This window comes from Marmota marmota, unplaced genomic scaffold (assembly GCF_001458135.2).
Source record: "Marmota marmota marmota unplaced genomic scaffold, marMar, whole genome shotgun sequence".
Classification (NCBI taxonomy): Eukaryota; Metazoa; Chordata; class Mammalia; order Rodentia; family Sciuridae; genus Marmota; species Marmota marmota.
In genome coordinates, this window is record NW_026000174.1 from 28,077,822 (window position 1) to 28,098,399 (window position 20,578).

The 20,578-nt window shown below is 40.2% G+C and overlaps 1 protein-coding gene and 1 pseudogene across 1 annotated transcript in view; both read left to right on the forward strand.

Moving 5' to 3' along the window:
• Nucleotides 1-20,578, forward strand: part of Insc (INSC spindle orientation adaptor protein) — a 313,322-nt gene that overhangs the window by 275,040 nt on the left and 17,704 nt on the right. The window lies entirely within an intron of this gene.
• Nucleotides 3,464-4,685, forward strand: LOC107158114 (annotated as a pseudogene).

A 20,578-nucleotide genomic window follows, 5' to 3' on the forward strand; every position in this document is an offset into this window, starting at 1 on the left:
GGGGGGGTAGCAAGATGCCTTGCCAATCATGGGCTGTGTCCTTGCTCCCTCTTTTCCTCCACCACCAGTTTCTGCCTCCCTACCATGTGCTTGATATTACTCGAAGCACCTGCAACAAAACGGGCAGTTTGAGGTAGTGAGAGACCGTGTGGCTTAAAGGTAAAGGCACAGTCTTGGGAATTAGGAAGTTTTGACTCTGAATTTTTACTTTTGTCATTAAGAGCCAGCAAGTCCTCTCAAGTCTCTTGGTCTCAAGTTCCTTATCCATAAAGCAGAGAACTTGAGATTAGAGGGGTGTGTATGCAGGACACTGACCCAGAGGAGATGCTCAGCACGTGGTGGTCACTGTTGATGACCTGACCCCATCATACTTGCGAAAGGAAAGATGGTTTGGTTAATGAAGGATCCGCTGGGTGCATGTCAGATGCTGTGGGTATTTAGAAGGAGCAGGGAGCAGCTCTCTGGGAAGGTGCAGAAACACTTTAAGGATGAGGGGAGATCTGAACAGGCCCTCAGAAAGTTTCTGAAGTTCATGGGAAGTGAGCGTTACAGGAAGGCATCTGCCTGCGCCTCTCGCGGTGTTCTCTGTGCGCATCCTTACTCTCCTGGTGGTCTCCTGTGGGAGCCTGCTCCTGCTCGCGGTCAGTGCTCCGTAGACCTTAAATATGGACCTCATTCTGCATTAGCGCTCAGTTGGCTTCCACTGTTTTATAACCTATGTTTTTCTCCTATAGATATTTCCTTCTCTTCTCTTCCGTTTCTTAAAGTGTTTATATTTTTAAGTCAGAATTATACAAGCATACATTAAAAAAAAAATCCAAATATATCTGCCTGGTGCCTTATGTCCAACAGCATTTTCCCACACCCTCCTACCCCGTCTCCTCCTGCAGAGGCAAACCTCTTGCCTTTCAGCCGGTCACCTTTGCATTGACTTCTCTTTCTCCAAAACCATGGCTGGTTTCCTCCCCTTGGTTTGTCGGCTTTGCCACATTCTTTGATTTCCCTGCACTGTGTGGAGGAGGAGTTTCAGCTTTTTTTTCTCCCTTACATCTTCCACATCCTTCCAATATGATTTGTCATAACTTTGGTTACATCAATATCGTTGTTTAAATTTAAATAATTATGTGTGATGATTCATCTCATATGTCAACCTGTGTCTAGGCTCTGGTACCCAGGTATTTGGTCAAATGCCAGTCTAGCTGTCACTATGAAGGCATTGTTTACATGAGAATAGCATTCAAATCAGTAGGCTTTGAGCCAGGTACATTACTCTCCATAAAGTGTGTGGGTGGGCCTCATCCAATCAGTTGAAGGCCTGACAAGAAAAAGCCAGATCTCCCTAAGAAGTGGGGAATTCTGCCTCCAGATGGTTTTCAGACTTGAGCTTCAACACAGTCTTCTCTAGGTCTCCAACCTGCTGGTTTATCCTGCAGATTTTAGACTTGCCAACCCCTACTGGTTTGTGAGCCAAATCCTCAAAATAAATCTTTTTCTCTATATGCATCCAACTAGCTCCGTTTCCCTGGAGAACCCTGACTAATATACTATGCAAACAGTATTCACAGCTGAGCCGTGAAAATAAACAATTACTTTTCTTTTCATTTTTCTGCCCAATTCCTTCTTTTTTTTTCCTAAAAGTAATAGTTGTCTTATTTTGATGTTGATATTCACTGAGTTTCCTATTTACTCGTCACTAATTTGATTCCAATCTCTGCTGATTGTCTAAATCTCCCTTGAGACAGGCAGATGCTTGGTGTTTCCTCTCCATTTCCTCTTCCTGAAGTGGTCTCTCACTATGTGTCTGGCTTTATGGACAAGCTGTGCAGTCACACAGGGCCCCGTCTTTAATCTTTAACAAGGAACCCCTCATTTTCCAGTTCACCTGTGCATGATCCAGGTGAAATATTTAAACAGGTAAGAGGAAGGCTGTGCAAAGCCATTCGGGGAAGGACGTTTGAAGGGAGATTGAAGAGACAAGAGAAGGTGGGGGTGTGTCTTTGGTGGGTGGGAAACAGCCTGTCTCTGACAGAAAAGGACACATTGGAACCAATGGGAAATGGTGTTGGAAATTATGCAGGAGTCCATGGTAGAGAGACTCGAATGCCAGACGAGGAATTTTCTACAGACTTGTAGGCCTCCAAGGGCTCATTTCCCCACCTAATGACATCTGATATGTGTAGTCAGAGAAACTCCAGCTGGGCAGGATTTTCACACTTCCCTTTTCTTGGCACTGAAATAGGTTCATGGAGTAGGAAGGGGTGAGGGAGAGAGCCCAGCAACTGAAAACAGGGAGCCGTAAGAGAGCGCTTCCTGTGAATTTTAAAACCCAGCCTAGTACAGAAGCAGAAGCAAAACCGTCAGAACTCTGGAAGGGAGCCAGGTAGGTCTGGAGAATGCTACATCTAGGCAGCAGTTCTGTGATCACTAGATCCACACAGTTCAAGACCAGCCACCATTAGCACCTTATATGAGCCTGTGAGCCTTATGGAAACCAGCACCAAGGAAACTGGGTTTGCCTTCCAGAAATTTACATACTGCTGTGGCTGTATCTGGAGAATGTGAAGATGAGAGGGCTAATGGGGACCCCTTGCTGTCTGAACTTCAGCTACCATGTGTGTGATGTGAAATCCTCGCACTTTCTCCACAGGCATGGGGAAATAAAAAGCACCTCTCAGAATCCCTGGCAGTATCATTCCAAAAGGCAGGTTCACATGCTAAAACAAAGATATTTACAAGGTTTCAGAAAGAACTTCACTGATACCCAGTAGAAATGCAGCTATTTTCCGTACTAAAAAATGGAAATCTGTTTGTGGTGGCACTCTTCACAGTAGTCAAAAATCTGGAAGCAACCCAAAAATATATCAACAGGACCGCTGGCATGACGTTGTGGTATTCTTTGTAGCATCCAATAGATGCAGCTATATATACATAAATTAACGACAACACATGAGAACATGAATGAATCTCATGAATGTGACATTGGACAACCGAGATCGAGGTGTCTAAGCTGCAGTTTCACTTACAAAAACTTCAAAAGCACAAAGCTGTTTTAGGTCTCAGAAGTCAGGTTAGCGGTTCTGTTCAGGAGTGGTGACAGCACAGGGCCATGTGGGGAAGCTTCTGGGATGCTGGCAATGTTCCATCTCTCCAGCTGGACATTTATCATTTTGGTATAACTTTATAGTAATCTGCTTTAAATAAAACTCAGGTAGATTGAAAGTCCAAGGGTGGGAAAAGATGCACTGTACAAAGAACAGGTATGAGAAAGTCCTTCTGAATGTCAGCTACACTAATATCAGATAAAATAGACTTCTGGATAGGAGTGGCATCAGAGGTAAAGGGGGATACTTCATGATGATAAAAGGATCAATTCAGAAAAGACTGCAAGGTGACTATGGCTGTGGCCAGAGAGGGGGGGAGCTGGGGCAAAGGGCTTGCAGGGGACAAGTGTTAGCAACGAAAGGTGCCGAGACTTTCTTCTTGCCTGGTTGACTAAAGGAATTTGTGAAACCGACTGCATTAGGAACAATCTTTTACAAAGAATGAACCAGCCGTGGAAGAGAAGATGCTACAAGCTGGCTGACTGCTGAAGATGAGGTTTTATTTTTGTGGCAGGCATCTGTGAGTTCTGTAATAGAAATGATGGGCTGTGGTGAAAACGATCACTCCATAAACATGTTCCTACTAATTTCAAGAGTCCTGTTCTAACACTCCACCTTCTCAACTGTTCCTGAAGGTGCCATTTGTCTGCAAACGTGAGTTCGCCTAGTCCGTCTGCCTTGTAAGCATGTTTTCTGCTATCTGTGTGTAAAGGAAGCTTTATGGCTCGGAAAGCAACGTGCCCTTTGTCCACAAGAAATTCCTGAGGATTCCCTTGACGAGTCAACTTTGTTGTCACCAAAAGAACTCAAGGCAGCAAGCAGAGGAAACGGTGAATATGCTTGATTTTATGAAGGGAGAAATGGGGGTGGCAGTAATGATGTCTGAATTAGCCGAGAGCTGGAAGATACTTCTTCCAAAGATAAAAATAAAATGTTAATTGCTAGGGTTCTCTATGTTGCTTATCTTCAAAATATGGTTCAGTATTGGAGAAGCAAACATGGATATTACAGGAAAATTAAACAAGACATAATAGATATACCAAAGATGGTAGTAGCTGGACTTAGGCAAGACTGTGATACTAGTACTGTAAACCTTGAGGGGAGAGCTCTGCCAATGGAGCCGACAGCTTGTCGCACTGAGTGGAGCTTCGGTTCAGCCTCCAGAGTCTTCTGCAAGGGTCTCAACATCAGTTGATGGCCAGTTAACTGGCCCTGCAGCCCCATCCCCGGGGCAGGCACTTATCTGGAAGACTCTTTTGCTCATTTACAACTTGATGGAGACAGCATAGCTGAAAGGAGTCATAGGGGAAGGAGAAGAAAATCATGTTTCACCATCTTCAGGAGGATACCCAACACCTCCACTGAAGAAATCAGATCAGATGCTGTAGCAATAGTGAAGACATCTCTGTGCTGGTTGCACAGAACTCCTTGACCCAACAGAGACTTTTGGTTCCTAATGCAAACCAGACAGTAGCAGATCAAATAGCAAATGGTCCATTAGTAGCAGGGGTTGGAACAGTGAGGGTCATTGTCAGATCTAGAAGGCCTGATAGACAGTGAAGAGTATCTAAAGTTCAAATTTAAAAAGTCTTGTTCATCTGTAAACCTCTCCCCACACAATATTATACTCATCCGTAGTTGTGCATTTCAGGAGTTGTGGTGAGAAGGGTAAGAATAGCTGAAATTTAAATGTCTAACATGTCTCTGCTCAGAAATGTATTTAATGCAAGGAACTTGGATGCTGACTGCTGAGAGCTGTTTAGTAATAATTCATTTTCTTGATCTTTGTTTACTTTATAGTTTTTAAATTTTAAATATCTTGAATTCTTTTGGCCAGTGTGCATATATCATCTGTGCATTCGTTGTCCTCATCTGACTCTTGCATGATCTTATTTTTCTGCATGGATTGGCATGAAACCATTATTAAAATTTGGCACCTGTGAGATGTTTGATATATATATATTATGAGCAGGAAGCTTAATTTAATGTGGAAATAGATGAGAATTTCGGATTTAAAAAGAGATGGATAATAACTACTTTATAGTAAAGTTATTGAAATAGAATTGTTAAAAAAAAAAAAAAACCTGCTAGCAACTTGTGTGTCAGAAACTTTGTAACACATTTTATGGTGTTCTCATAGACTCTGCTTTCCAGTCTTTGCAGTTTGAAGTTTCACTTGGTCTGCATTTTTCTTTTTGATTAAAAATTTATAATTTAATAGATACTAGAGTTTATTTTTTTTAAAAAAGGATCAATTCATCAGAAGTAATAATCCTACCTGAGGATAATAATGCCAAATGAGGTTGCTTTGGAATATGTGAAACCAACCCTTGTAGAACTAAAGAGAAAAATAGACAAAGCCTTTGTCTTTGGAGATTTTATTTTAAAGATTCTTCTCTTAGTAGATGATGCAACAAGTGGAAAAATTTTAGTAAAGATTTAGACATTCTTAATCTAACTTGATCTAACACATAGGAGACCATAACCCATCACTAAAGAATACACTATACTTTTTTTTTTCAAATGTATATGGAATTTCAACCAAGACAGACATTCTGGGCCATAAAATAAATGTTAATAAATCTTAAAAGAATTCAATCTAATAGAGTATTTTTTATGACTCTATAGTAATATTTTAGAATCCAACAGCAATAAGATAGGAAATCCTTGAATATTTGGAAATTAGGTCACTTCTAAGTAAACCATAAGTCAAGTAAGATATCACAAAGGAAATTTTTGAAACAATTTAAGCTGGATGATTATAAAACCACGACATACTAAAATCTGCAGAGTGCAGCTAAAGCAGTGCTTAGGGAAGATTTATGGCTTTGCATGCAATACAGTAGGAAAAAAGGAGGGTTCAAAAATCTAAGCTAAAAAGATGAAATAAATTAAAAGAAAATGGAAGAGTAAAATAAAAATTAAAGCAGAAATCGGTGACATCACAAATAATAGTGAAATGACAAAGCCAAGGTTGGTTCTAGAAAAAGATTAACAAAACTGATAAACCCTGGAAAGACTGATCAACAAAAAATACAAATTAATAATATTAGTAATGAGAGAAGGAATATTGCTTCTGATCCTACAGATGTTAGAAGAGGATAAAAGTTTATATCAAAAACAATCTTATGATAATGAAAATAGCATAGGGTTCTCAAAGAACTCAAATTCCTTGAGAAACAACATATATGTAAACTGACACAAGAAGAAATAGAAAATACAAATAACACTTTATTTAAAAATTTTGAATTTGTAATAATAATTTTAAAAAAATAAGTTTTCCTACAAACAAAACTCTGGGCCACATCCTATAGACCTTCTCTTTTTCCACTTGGCATCACAATGGAAATGTTTGAGATGGTGGCTTACCATAAGGCTCAGTCATGAGTGAATATAGAGAGCATAGCACTCCCATCCACCGTCAACACAAGGACACCCCATGGCCGTGCAGGACTGGGATTCGGGTCTTATTATACAACACATCCATCCATTCTTGAATCGGTGAGTCTACCTTGATTGGGCCAAATAAGTTAGGGGGCAAGAGGAACTAGGTTGACCCCATTTGAGTTAGGCTCAAACTAGTGTCAGACCTGAAAGCTGATTATTCTGTCTCTATGTCTCAAATTTAGTTCCTAGTTGTCTTTAAGCTTTCCATGACTGATTTAATTTTGGAAACAGAATGTTAGAACCAAAACCCTCAAAAATGGACCACCTCAAATTAGGAGTCAGAGCGATGTGGATCAGAAAAAGGAATATGACCTCCGAAGTTTCATTTCCCATATGGTGGGTCAATCAGATAAGGCTTCATTTTTTTTAAAGTTTGATACATTAAGCAATAGAATTTACATACGTAAAATAATATTACAAAGATGACCCCCAAGAGAATAAAAAAAGAGGTCACGGAGCCACCAAATCAAAGGTCATGGAGGAAGGGGGAACAGAAACATAAAAAATACCAAAACGATACAAGAAAAGACTAGAAAAACAAAGAGTAGGAAAAGCAGAAAAGAAAAAAAAAATCAGCCAGGAAGTGTAAAAACTAAAACCAAAATAGCATAATTAGGCAATGCAAAATATATTTATTGTTATACATAAAAAATGGAGATAACCTATAAAAACGTAAGATGGGATGAAATAAATTTAAGTTGAACTTTCTTCTAAACTTTCTTGAACAATGTTTTAAAGGCTTGGAAACCTTTTGATTTTATTCCAGGATGACAGGAGGCCATTGAGAAGCTTTAAGAAGGGAGATGAAATGAAATAGTTACATTTTAAAAGATCATGCAGCAGCTAGTTAACAAAATCCCTAATAAGATCAAGGAAGGCTGTGCAGAAGGTGGATTGTAGGGGGTGAGGAGCCAGGTAAGGGGCTGTTTCAGTGGTGATAGCTTTGACACGGTGGCCCAGGTGGAGATGGAGAGTGGACAGGCTGGAATCTGCCCTGGAGGGAGTGCTAACAGGATTTGCTGAGGGCTGAAGGAAAAAGAGTAATCCAGGATCTCTCCTAAGCCCTGCGTCTCAGCACCTGCAATGGTGTTGTGCCATTTATTGTTTGGAGTAGGCTGGGCGAGGATTGACTGTGGGGCATTACCTAACCCTAAAGGAAAAGTAAAATGAAGAGGGGAAAAGAAATAACAGTATCAAAACTATTGACTTTGCTCATATTTTAGCAATATTTTGTCCAAGATGCCCATCAGCTACCCAAGTAAAGGTGTCATGTAGGCAATTGGAGATTGTTCTTTGTAATTCTGCACTTGCCTCTCTAGTGACCCTGAACTGTGTCTAAAGTAAACCACTTACAGGGTCAATGCACCACCTGATTCTCTCAGGTCACAGGTCCACTCATGCTCAACTCCATCTAAACTCCATGGATGGAGCTTGCAGAAGAAACTGCTTCTCCTTAGGAAGTTGAGGTGTTACCAGTAGAAGAGAAAAATGGATATTGAGTAGGAAAAATAATGGGTTATCCCTACAAAGCATCATTTGTAAGGAGGAAAGGTATAATCTATAACAAAAATGTCACGGCTGAACCTTTTTCTATACTTTGGCAACACAGAATACATAAAGCAAATCGAAAGTAAAAGAAGGAACATGTGGGAACAAAACCAAAGAACACTTTAACAAACCTCTGTTGAATGTTCATTTTTAACTTTATTAAAATTAGATTTAGATTTTACATATTTCATATAATTTCTTTTAGGGCCAGAGTTGGTGTCCAGTCATGGGTAGCTAAGGATATTCAAAGGTAGGCATATTTGGAGGTATGCATGATTATAGTCAATAGAATAGGAACAGACAAAATTAAAAATCTTGGCACCCCAAAAGCTGATTTCTAGGAAGTTTCTAATTGTTTAAGCCAAACTGGGGGGATGACTACAGGTCGGAGTGAAGCTCTTTAGCTTTGAAATGTGTATTTGATTTCTGGATGGTAACAGTAGTGCTTTTCTGAAGAAACCATTAGGTGATGCATGCATTTGTAGACGGTGCCACCAGTTCAGTTAAGCAGACAGCCCTGTGGTCATATGGACCAGGCATAAGTCACTGAACATCCCTCAGCTTCTATCTCCTCATCTGAAAATGAAATTAATCATATCAGCTGCTTCACAGGCTCATTCATATTACATATAGGAAGCATGTCAACCATATATTCACTCAGTAGATGGTATATACTAATCTCTCAGCTAATGTCCTTTAACCAAACACTGCAGATTAGCTCTGGTTTTAACTTCAGCTTTCAGAACAAAACTTTTTAGAGAGCAACTGCTTGAGTTCAAATCCTAAGCTTTGCCATGTGATCTTAGACAAGTCAATCTCTCTGTTACTCAGTTTCTTCATTTGCAAAATGGAGATAGAGTAGTATCTAGCTATGTGTTTGTTTTGAGGAAACTTCTTAGAATAGTTTCTGGCATATTTAGCACCAAGAAAAGTGCACCAAGCACCAAGGCTAATACGTTTGTTATTCTATTTTTCAGAGTTCTCCTAAACAAAGCCTTGAAAGCAAAAAGCAGAGTCACAGTGTGAGGCCAGGACTGGGCTTTGTGGTGAGCATGAATGCCAAAGTTAGGTCAGAACAAGAAAGAAGTAGAAGCCCATAATTCAGAACCAGGGATATAAGCAAGTTAACAGGTCTAAAAACTCAACAAAAGAATAGCAATTACCTTGGTTTCTGGGTGGACAGTTAGTACCTATAACTCTAACCCTAACCCTATGTTATTATGTATATAAGCTACTCTTTGTTGTAGGTCATGAATTTTATTTTTTAACTATTATAAAATTCAGTCTTCATAGTAGCCTAAATGATAGTGCCTTAGTAGTAGGTATTATCATTTCAATTTATAATGATGAAACTGGGCTTTCAGGAGGTAAAACCAATTGTTTTGAGTGCACAAGCCCGCCTCCCATGTTGAAAGCCAAGCTTCGTGGGTGGGTCTTTTCCTTCCTATATTAGATGACATGCCAGTCCTTCCCTTGAAATGTGTAGTATGGCATCCAAATAAGGTCAGAGACATATGAATTCTGAGGCAGACAAATGAATTTTTCCCATTGGATAAAGTGGTTATTAGCAATTGTGTTTAAGTGAGAGAAAAGTTTCTTTCGGAAATCTCTCAGGCTGCAGCTGCACCTAGAGGCCATTCTAACCTAAATCCACCTCTCACTTTCTGCCCTTCCTCCCATCCCCCACACCTGGCTTCCCTAGGAATTCAGGTCCAAGGCCTGAGTGGTTTAGACTCCACTTCCTTCATTCCTGGCAAGGCCACACAGCAAAAAATTACCCCTCTTGCTCATCTCCCTTCCCAACCACCATGCTTCTCCTTTATGAATAACTACATTTCAAGCAGGAGAGGTTGTGTGATTGTTCCTACAGTTTGTGGACAACAGCGGACTTGACTCATTTACGTCCTGGTGAATGTCCTTCATCAGAGATGCTTATTTATCTCGGCTTCACTGTGGTCTTTAATTTTATGCACATTTACGGTAGGAGAGTGGGTCAATCAAATCGAATTAGAGCTAGGCCTGGCAGACTGGCTGGAGACTCCTGGGCCAAGACTTAAAAATCCTCAGGTCTCCAGAGTTCTAGAAATAGTAACAGCCGTGCACTCTTCACTATGTTCCTGTGGAGTTTTTATACAAAACTCCAGTCACTCTGGCAGTAGATTCGTTCTTGTATTCATTCTGATTCTTTCCCTCCGTCTCTTCCTTTCCCTCCCCTTCTCTATCTAGGGTTCAATCAACTTCCCAGAAAAAGCCACAATGTAATAAGCCTAAATCAATGTTAAGATTCACTGCACAGTGTATAGTTGCCAATTTAGGTTTTCTAAGAGAAAGGACAGAAATTATTAAAGAATTATCCAGCTTTGTTGAGACCCAGGCAATTAGTTTCTTGAATGCTGCAGAACCATTTAAAGCATCCATTGCTTATTTGCAGAATTAAAAAGCCTTGGCTATTATTTCTTGTTTAACAAACTTTGACCACACTCAGACTGGGGAGCTCTATACAAAAGATGTACAGGCCTGAAAAAAAAAAATTTTTTTTTTTTTTAAACTGATTAAATTTTAACCAGCTGCTGGGCAGATAGTTTGCCTGAGGCACATTTGTCAGTTTCAAAGGGTCTTTTTATTAATTTTGCATTTTGTATTTTGTTAGTGGAAAGAGCTCCCTCTTTGGGGACTGCCAAAAGCTATAGGCTGCGAATCTTCAAGCAGCCCAAGGACGCTTCTGAGAATGCCAAGTAGAATTGGATTCCCGAGCACTCCCCATTACATGAGCTTTATCAGTCCTAAAAATATATTAACTTTAGGGGTGAGTTATTTGAATTAAGTTTACGGGATCCCTGCTGACTCTGCTTTGGTTAATGTGAATCCTGCTCTTTGTCTGTGAAGCTAAACCTGACCTTGCTGTGTGAACTTGAGCAATTTACTTTACCTCTCTGAGATTTAGGTTCCTGGTATAGAAAGAAGGTTTATCTTTATGGTTCCTGCTGCACTTGATTAGCCGCTTTATGATTGGCTGAGGGATTCTGACTTGGTAAAATTCTCATGTGGTTTTCTTTTCATAAATGGAATATGGCAACTAAGTCAGTTACGAGCTATCATATTAATGATGGTGATAATCATTATTATGTCATTATTACTATTAACTAGAAATTTTATTAAATTTTTTTTTGTATGCCAGGTTTCATGTTAAGCACATTACATGCATTTTAACATTTATTTTCCTAGAGAAAAACGTCTAATGTGACAGCCATCATCATTCGCGTATTATAGATGACACAACCAAGGCGTACGAAAGATTTAAAAACTCACCCAAATATTAATTAGTCAGTGGTGGCTGAGCCAGGATTTGAAGATCGATCTGCTTGATGCACAAGTTTTGCTATGACAAAGTCTGTTTCCATTCTCTGGATATTAAGATCAACTTCTGTTTCTGGGCTGGAAATGTGCCCTGGTTTCATGCCGATATTTCCCAATTTCAGATCTGCCTGGGATTGGTGAGCATATTGATGCCAAACTCAGTGGTGTCCTGGAAGACTCCCACAGGCTCCCACAGCTCCAGGCTGGAGGGGCCGCCCGCAGCGCTGAGACAATTTGTGAAGAGGAGACAGAACTCAGGGGTTAAATGGAAAATACAAACCTCTTCTGTGATGCTGGGAATTTCATAAGTTCCACTCAGGCATCTTCAAACAGCATTAAATACAAAGTAAAAAAGTCTACCCTCGGGCTAGAATTTGTAGACGACTTACCTGCAGGAGAATATGGCTAAATTTCTGCCTGAAGACAAAGAAGCAGGGCTTACGTTTACAAAGTGGAAGGAAAAGCAAGGTGTGTGTGATTTTTTTTCCTGAATATATATATATTCCTTTTTGTATTGCAACTTTTTATATATATTTTATACAGAAATATATCATTTCACCAGTGAAACTTTTTATGCCAAATCAATACCTGACTGACTGACTGACTTCTGCATTATTTAATGTCCTTACCTATTGGGAGGGACATGATACCATCAGCGTCATTGTGATCTTTAAATTCCTGCAGAGGATTCTTTCACTTAGCCTCTGAAGGTAAATTCTCTGGGGCATTTGCTCTATGATGAACGTGGCTTTTTATTTAGTTTTTAATCTGGTGATGCTGAGGATTGAACCCAGACCCTTGCCCATGCTAAATTTGTGCTCTATCACTGAGCCACACCCTCAGCTGAATGTGGCTTTTTCGTATGCTGCTCATCTAGCTTGAGTTCTTTAATCAGGATGACTTAACCTATTGATCAAGAAACGGGAAGAGCAAATCTCACAAAGTTTTGTGTGATACTTGGGATGTAGTAGTGGAGATAAGTCTCAAGGGGACTGTTTGATTCTTTTCTTGAGCTAAACTCTCCTGGTTTTCTGCAATTAAAATTGGCCTATTATTCAGTGGAGTACAGCTAGCAAGGTGGAACTTATGCTTGGGCTGGTCTAGGAACCAAGGAGAACTTCCCCAGTGTTAGCTTCTTGAGTGAGAAACACATACACTTGTGATAACATTTAAAAACTATTTCATTTGGTAAATGCTTATGGACTTAAACAAACAGAAAACAGAAAGCAAAGGAAACAATGTATTTGACACAGTTTATCACCAGGTATGTCACAAGAATGGAGGAATTTTAGGCTCAGAAAAATGATAGAGTTTGCAAGGGACTATTGGATAAATTAGCAGCATCAAGCACAGGGTCTAGTTTATTGTCCGTGACCCAGATCCCTTTATATTGCACCTGTATTTCTCAAAGTTAGGATTTCATGATATAGCTGGAGTCTGTTCCATTAGATTTGTACAAGTTTAGAATTGCTGTTTTCCTGGTGAACTGAACTTTGTCTTAAGTAGGGATCTTCATTGTATCTAATAATGCTTGTTTTTATGAACCATCTTCAAACTTGGGTACTAGGGATTGAACTCAGGGGCTCTCAACCACTGAGTCACATTCCCAGCCCTATTTTCTGTATTTTAAATAGAGACAGGTTCTTACTGAGTTGCTTAGTGCCTTGCTGTTGCTGAGACTGGCTTTGAACTCATGATCCTCCTGCCTCAGCCTCCCAAGTCACTGGGATTACAGCTGTGTACCACCTTTCCCAGCAATCTCCAAATTTATTGATTTTTAAAGACATACATTTGTTATTCTGCAGTTTCTGTGGGTCAAGAGTCTGGGCATAACCTTGCTGAGCTGCATTCTATTCTCTCGAAAGGCCATTTGCTCTTGGGGTGTTGGTCTAAGGTCTGTGGTCTCATCTGAAGGGGCAGGATGAGCCTGGGTAGTATCCTCTCCCATACTTATTCACTAGTTGAGGGCAGCACTCAGTTCTTAATGGGCAGATGGATTGAGGGTCCCAGGTGGTTATTCACTGATGGCTGACCCCCAGAGATTGCCCTCAGAGATTGCCATGTTGGGCTCTTAAAGATGGCAACCTGCTTCTTCAAAGTGTGCAAGCTGTGAAGGGTGGAGAGAATCTGTCAGCAAGATGAATGGTATAATCTTTTGTAATGTAATGTAATCCTGTTTAGGATATATGCATTTTTAGAGTTTTTTTTTAAATCTGTTGGTGAATTTTAATATAAGAATATTTTATCTACTTTTTCAAAAGACATTTTTGCTGCTTACACAAACCTAAATTCATAGCTATTTTCATTTAGCCCTTTGAAGATACTCCTTTGTTTTCAAGCATCTATCCGTCTAGTTAGCAAGCTGTAGTCAATGTGAAACTTAATTTTATACCTAAACTTGATTAGACCATGGTGTGCCTAGGTATTTGTTCAACAATATTCTGGATGTGTCTGTGAGGTGTTCTCAGATAAGATTAGCTTTTAAAATGGAAGATCAGGTAAAGCAGCCTGCTTTCCCTAATGTGGGTGGGTCTCATCCAACCAACAGAAGTCCTGAGTAGAATAGAAAGGCTGAACCTCTCCTGAGTGAAAAAGGATTCTTCCTGTCTGACTGCATTGAATTGGCATCAGCTTTTTTTCTACGTTCAGGATTGACCTGAAACATTGGCTTTTCTTGTTGGCTTTCCCCCCGCCCCCCAAGCCTATTGATCTTTGATCTGGAACTTGTACTGTCAGATCTCTCGAGATCAAGACACTAGCAGATTCAGTAGTGAGGGCCATTGGTTCATTGATTGTGCCTTCTTGATGTGTCCTCACCTGGTGCAAAGGACAAGGCAGCTCTCTGGGGTCTTTTATGAGGATGCTTCACCCTCCATGAGGGTACCATCTTCATAGCTTAATCACCTCCCAATGGCCTCACTTGCTAATACTATACTATTAATGAATAAATTTCAACGTATTAATTTTGGAGGATATATTCATATCATAGCATCATCATGTATTTTAACTTCTAATATTTTTAGTATTATTCTCTGGGCTATACTCATGATAATTATTTCAGCTATATCTTCCAGTTCACTAATTTTGTCTTCAGCTTGATCATATTTGTTAACATATCATATCCAGAGAGTTTTTTAAAAATTATGTTCAACAAATATATTTTTTATTTCTATTTTGTATCTTTTCTAATGTTTCTGGTTATTAGGGTTTAGTTGCTTGCTTTTTTGTATTTAAAGAACTTTACACATACCCATTATATATTTTATCAGATAACTGCAATATCTATAGTTCTTGACTGACTTAGGCTAGGTTTTTCAGAAATCCAAAGTTATATGTGATCATTTTTTAGGCAGGACAATCTTAGGGAGCAGGAGTAAGGGCAAAGGTGAGTGAAGTTTGGAAGGAGAGACAGTCTAAATAAGGTTGTATTCTCAGCTGGGTGCCACTACATTTAACTGGCTATCCCATAGCATAGGGTCATTATGCAAAAACCTTTCAAGAAGTCATATAAACTACTTCCCAGGGTCATAAATTTAGGAGGATGGTATAAGAAAGAATTTGTACATTGGTTCTCCTTTCTAATTGGTCAATGTTTAGGTCAAGAAGTATCAACTCTTCCACATTCCTGGTTTCCAAATGTACAGACAGGATCTCATAGTGTCCCACCCCTTAGCATCATTAGGAACAGCCTGGGACAGGAGCAAGACGCATGCAGGATAGGCATGAGGTGAAACACTGTTAGACTGATCTGTATGAGGCTGATCAGAAGCCTCACACAGCTGGTTATAAGAGCAGTGACCAGAATGTGAGAGAGGTAAGGTCAAGTGCAAAAGAACTGTTACATAGAGATGGTCTGATATAGTGTCTAAATCTGGCATTTGTTGTGTCTGTTCTTTTTTTGTTCATCATAGTTTTTATCCATGTATGTTTGGTGGCCATTTATTTTTAACTCTTAGTTGATTTTAAATTTTGGGAAATCCCGTGTAGTCTATAGCAAAGATGTTTTCAATCTAGACACACATTGTATTTGCTTCTGCCAGGAGTCAGAGGGTTGCTCCCTGCTTAGGACTTCCTGACGGTCCAACTTAATGTGTCTGAGGATAAACAACTCCACTGCTCAGCTGGTCTGAGGCGCATTCACCAGAACACAGACCTTTTTTTTTTTTTTTTTAAACCTTCTATGTTTGCTCACAGGTCATATTCATCTTTTGATCTTTTTTTTTCTTCCTTTTGAATGGAAGAATGGGTGTCTGGAGAGTTTCCTTACTATCTAGGAGTCTGGCAATATATTTTAAATAGCACACAGTATGCGGCAGAAGAGCACTCTTGAGCATCTCACTGCCACACTCTTAGAATTCTAAGTCACACTTTCGATTATTTTACAAAACAGGAAAGGATGAGAATCACAGCACCCAAAGGGGGACTTCAAGAGATGGTGGAATATAGCTCTGATCTCATTCTAGATATGTTTTTAAAGGCTATATATGTGTTCTCATACCTGCTGGACCAATTTCCACTCATCCAAACTACTAGGCAATTTCCCCTGCTTCCTTGGAGGGAGTGACATCAGGCTGGCTTTGGAAAGGAGAGGATCAAAAGCAATCACCCAAGGCTCCTGAAAGCTGTGGCCTGGTGCCTGCTGGGGGATTAGCCAAGCTTGGCACTCCTCTCTGCAGGCTTGGCTCTGGAGCAGGTGTGTTTTCAAGACAGTGCTGACCATAGGTGTGAGTGACACAGGCAGACAAGTGTGAGACATGAAAAATACAGGCTTTAGCAGCATGGCCAGGTGTGTCAGGAGCACATCTGGCCCTGGAACCCCAGGAAGCTGTCCTCCCACTGTTGGAAATGGAGTGGAGTGGGCACAGCCACAGAGGGAGAGTAGAAATCATGTGGAAATGAAATGGAGAGGCTCTTAGACTCAGGAGGTAGACATGGGACCACCCTAAAATTCAACCCCCACGAATGGGCACTAAAACTGGAGGAAATTGAGGCCTGTCAGCTTGGGTGAGAATGGAAGTGAGATATGCAATTCTGGTTTTGTGCAAATAACTCAAGAATGCAAAGAAAATAGGATTAGGCAGAATGTTGAGCTATTTAGGCCTAAGTAATATCCAGTTAGTGCCTTCAGTCCAAGACTCCTGCCTCTGGTGGCATGAGAAATTTTTCACTCGCATAACAGCTTGCATTTAAATAAGAATCACTACTGTAAAGGTTCCTTCATTTTAAAATCTGTTGCAACTCTTCCGTTCAGCAAGGAGAATGCTTTAGGTTACTGTTACTGTTTCTTTAACACCTTTCTGACATCTGTTATTTTCACTTTTTATGGAAGAAAAAAGCATTTGGCAGGCAAAAATTGTCTGGGTAGAATATAATGACATTGGGTTCATTGAATTTGTTTGTTTATTTTTTGGTTACTTTTTAGATTTGTTAAGTGACATAAAGTTTCCTTTGGAGTAAATTTAAATAAGAAAAAAAAAGCGCGAGTCATATTTCTTTAATAAAGGGTTGTGTTTGCCCTCAGTTTCCAAAGGCCAGTACTCCTTGGAGAAAGGAGAGGTCTATGGGTAATAGACAAACCTCAAATGATTTGAGGAAAAAGATTTACTCTCATTCTCACCCACCCCAAACTCATAGTCCTGGGAGTGTTGAAAGATAATTCCTGGAAAAGGAGATTCCAGGCTGACTCCCAGGAAGAACCTGTGGTGAGCTCCGAGTTCTGGATGGCTGTGGGATCCCATAGCAGAGGGGCCCCACATCCCTGATAGCTACATGGAAGCAGCAGGGCCACAGAGTCAGGGTGGCTTCTTGGTGCATTTAGAGAGTTAAGGACAAAAGAACATCAGAGACTCCTGAGTGCTACTGTGGCACAGAAGTAAGGGAGGAACTTGTCAATAGAAGTGACCATGCAGATGCGTATGGGCAACAGTTTGGCCCTGACTGGTGCAGAGAGATTGCTGGGGACAAAATAAGATGAGGTTGGTTTCAAAGGACAGTCAAATTATAGGGGGAAAAAGTTATATTTTCATGGCCGAATTGATGGATTGAAATCCGTATCTAATTGAAGAAGTAGGACGAAGGGCTTGTGTGTGCTCACTGAAAGCAATTAATAGCTGAATCTGTGAAGTGGCCTTTGGATCCAATCTTAGAGGAATGAAAGGGTTCCAGAAAGCTGAAGGTTTGGGTAAAAATAGACAACTAATCAATAGGGATTTTTTTAAAAATAAGATTTCTGCAACCTGTACAATCAGAAAAATGAGAAATTATACCCCATTTGATTCAAATGTATGAATTGTCAAGATCATTGTACTGTCATGTGTAGCTAATAAAAAAAAGATTTTTTTAAGAGATTCAAAGAAAATAAAAGAGCCAAAGGAAGGGTTGAGGGTGGGGGTGCTTTGACAGAAGATGGACGATCATGGCACCTGGACTTGGACAGGTGAATAGAGAAAATTCTCTAATCTCAGCTCAGCCTCTGAGGAGGCATATACCTGAGTATTCTGGTTGTACCTGCCTAAACTGAAGAGAAGGCCTAATGCTCCCTGAACATTGATCTGGGGATAGATTATTAAGCCATGAGGTTTAGGGGCTTCAAAGTTCAACAAGCCAGGGCTCAAATCCATGTTTTCCTGGAGCCTCAGTTTCCTTATCTAGAGAATGGGAAGAATGCACCTACATCATATGATCTAAGGGGAAAATAAGATAATAATATACCTAAAGCTTTTGGCATAGAGAAAGGTTGTATTGGCAATTGGTTTTTCTTCCCTCTTCTCTCTGGAGGGAGAGACCTTCTGTTGTACGTAAAGGGGCAATGAAGAATTTCTTCCTTTGACTTGCTCCAAGTTAAAGAATGTGTATCATTCAAAAATGGACAAAGAAAGTCAGCATTCATTGAATCGCTCAGTTGTCGGATGAACAGATCAGAGAAACTTTTCCATTAAACAGGGCAGTTTTTCATTCTTTGGCCGACAGTCGGCACAAAGGTAATCCCAGGAATCAGGGTACTGAAAAGTGAATTTCTGGCTGGACTGATCACAGCAGCCCTGACATCACACAGCTGCTGCTTTCCATAATCAATGTCAGAGCTTAGTTTATTCACCTTATGAGTCCCTCGTGAAATTCCAAACCCCGTACCTGGACGCTAACATTTCCCCTAATTGATGCATGTTTGCTCTGGGAATTACATCCTGTTTGATTAATTTTGGGTTTGATTTCCCTCCTCCCCGTGCTGTGATTTCCATGGACAGAGCCGTTCTTTTGATGCTTTGCATGTGGTGGAGGGAGATGGATCTATGGATGTGGAGCTGGGTCCTAATGCTAGCCCTTTTGACTTGGGGAGAACTTTTCTATGAAAAGATACCTGGAAATGACTGTCCTGGTATATCTTGGTGCAACCTTTTCACTGAGTATTGGGAAGAGAAGAAGAATAACATTAAGAACCAGATAGTGTGTTAGGTAATTTATGTACAGAACTACACAGTCATTATGAAGCCTGTGTGTAAGATAAGGAAAGTAGGGTTTAGAGAAATAAAAATCACAAAATCAGTTAAGAGTGATGCTTTGGTTTAAATCTCCTGTTTCTTTCTCTCCACCACATTTAAAAAGAAAACTAAACTATACTAGATTTGTAAAAAGTGGAGTTTTTTTTTTTTTAAATCAATGAAAGGACTCTAATTCTACCACCACTATTCTTAACCGCCCCCCCCCAATCTTTTTGCCTTCTTGTTCACATTGTGTGTTTTCCAATACAGTTATAGCAATACAGTTTAAAGTATTATTCAGTGGACCCTTAAATAAATATTTATGAATACCTTTGCCAGAGGTCTCAGAAGCATCCATTTAGTGAATCCTTACAGGGTCTGTAGGTCCTAGCAGAATTTGGGGAGTTATAACATTCATAGTTCTTTCATATCTTGGAGGGGAGAAGAAAATCTCTTCACAGTGAAATATCTGCTGGAGATTCACAAGCTGTTGTAATTCCTTTCTGGGGCTCTTCCCTGGATTTCTTGAGTAGTCTACCCAGTGTTGCTATTTTGCTTAATACATTTGGGTATCAGCAAGAATGTTCAGTCTCTTTTTGACCAGTCTCCCTTATATCTTTGGTATAGTAGAAAATCTTGTGACTTGGGACTAACAACTTAAATTCACTTAGCTTTAGTTTCCCACCCCATAATCAGAGGGATGACACCTTCCTTAGAGGACTTCCCGGAGGAATCAGGGTGGTTGTGCCTACCAAAAAAAAAAAAAAAGGCTCAAGATGTTTCTGTCTCCACTACCTTTTCCTTCACAAAGCGGGGGCATGCAGATGTGGAGCTCATTTCTTACGAGAAACTCTTTTCTCCTTTAGAATGAAATAACCACCCACCTAAGGCTTCTCCATAATACAAACACCTGAATTGCATGCCACAGGCGAACAATGATTAAATAAACTAAGCAGAAATGGAACATTTAATATTTGAACCACTATTAAAAAGGAAGTGATCTACTCACACTTTCACAATTTTTTCTATGTTTCTGATCCAGAAATCCAGCGTGATCACAACTTCTGTCTTTTTGTGTACAGTTTCATTGTAATCATCATTAACTAATTCACTAAAAAACAACATTATTACCATTAGTTTATCTTAAAAAAATATCCAATGTATTACAGAGAAAAGTGACTAAGTACTGACTTGGGTTTTCTGATAGCTCAGGGAGCCCTAGGAAACAAACACCCCCCCCACACACACACACATACCCAAGAGTGGTGGTGGTATCTTCTCTTACAAACCAGGTGTTTTCATTTTGAGGATGGGCAGGAAGAGAAATATGGTGGGGTCTCAGAAGATAGGGCAGGGCGGCACCTTCTACAAATGCAGTACTGAGAGCTTCCTGTGGGGATCAGGGCGAGACACCCAGACCTGTTCTGCTGAGATGAGGAAACCAGGGTGAGACAGGAGTTTTCAACCTCCTGCAGCTGTTCAAGGGCCCCAGAAACCAAGTGCAGGGGATGTGGCTATAAGAGTGCAGGAGGAAAGGGCTACAGCCAGAGGGAGCAGCTGGCGTTGAGAAACTGTGCAAGGAGGCCAGGTTGTGCAACACCAGCAGCACCCGGGAACACCACAGCTTCACTCCAGCTCTGGGGGGGG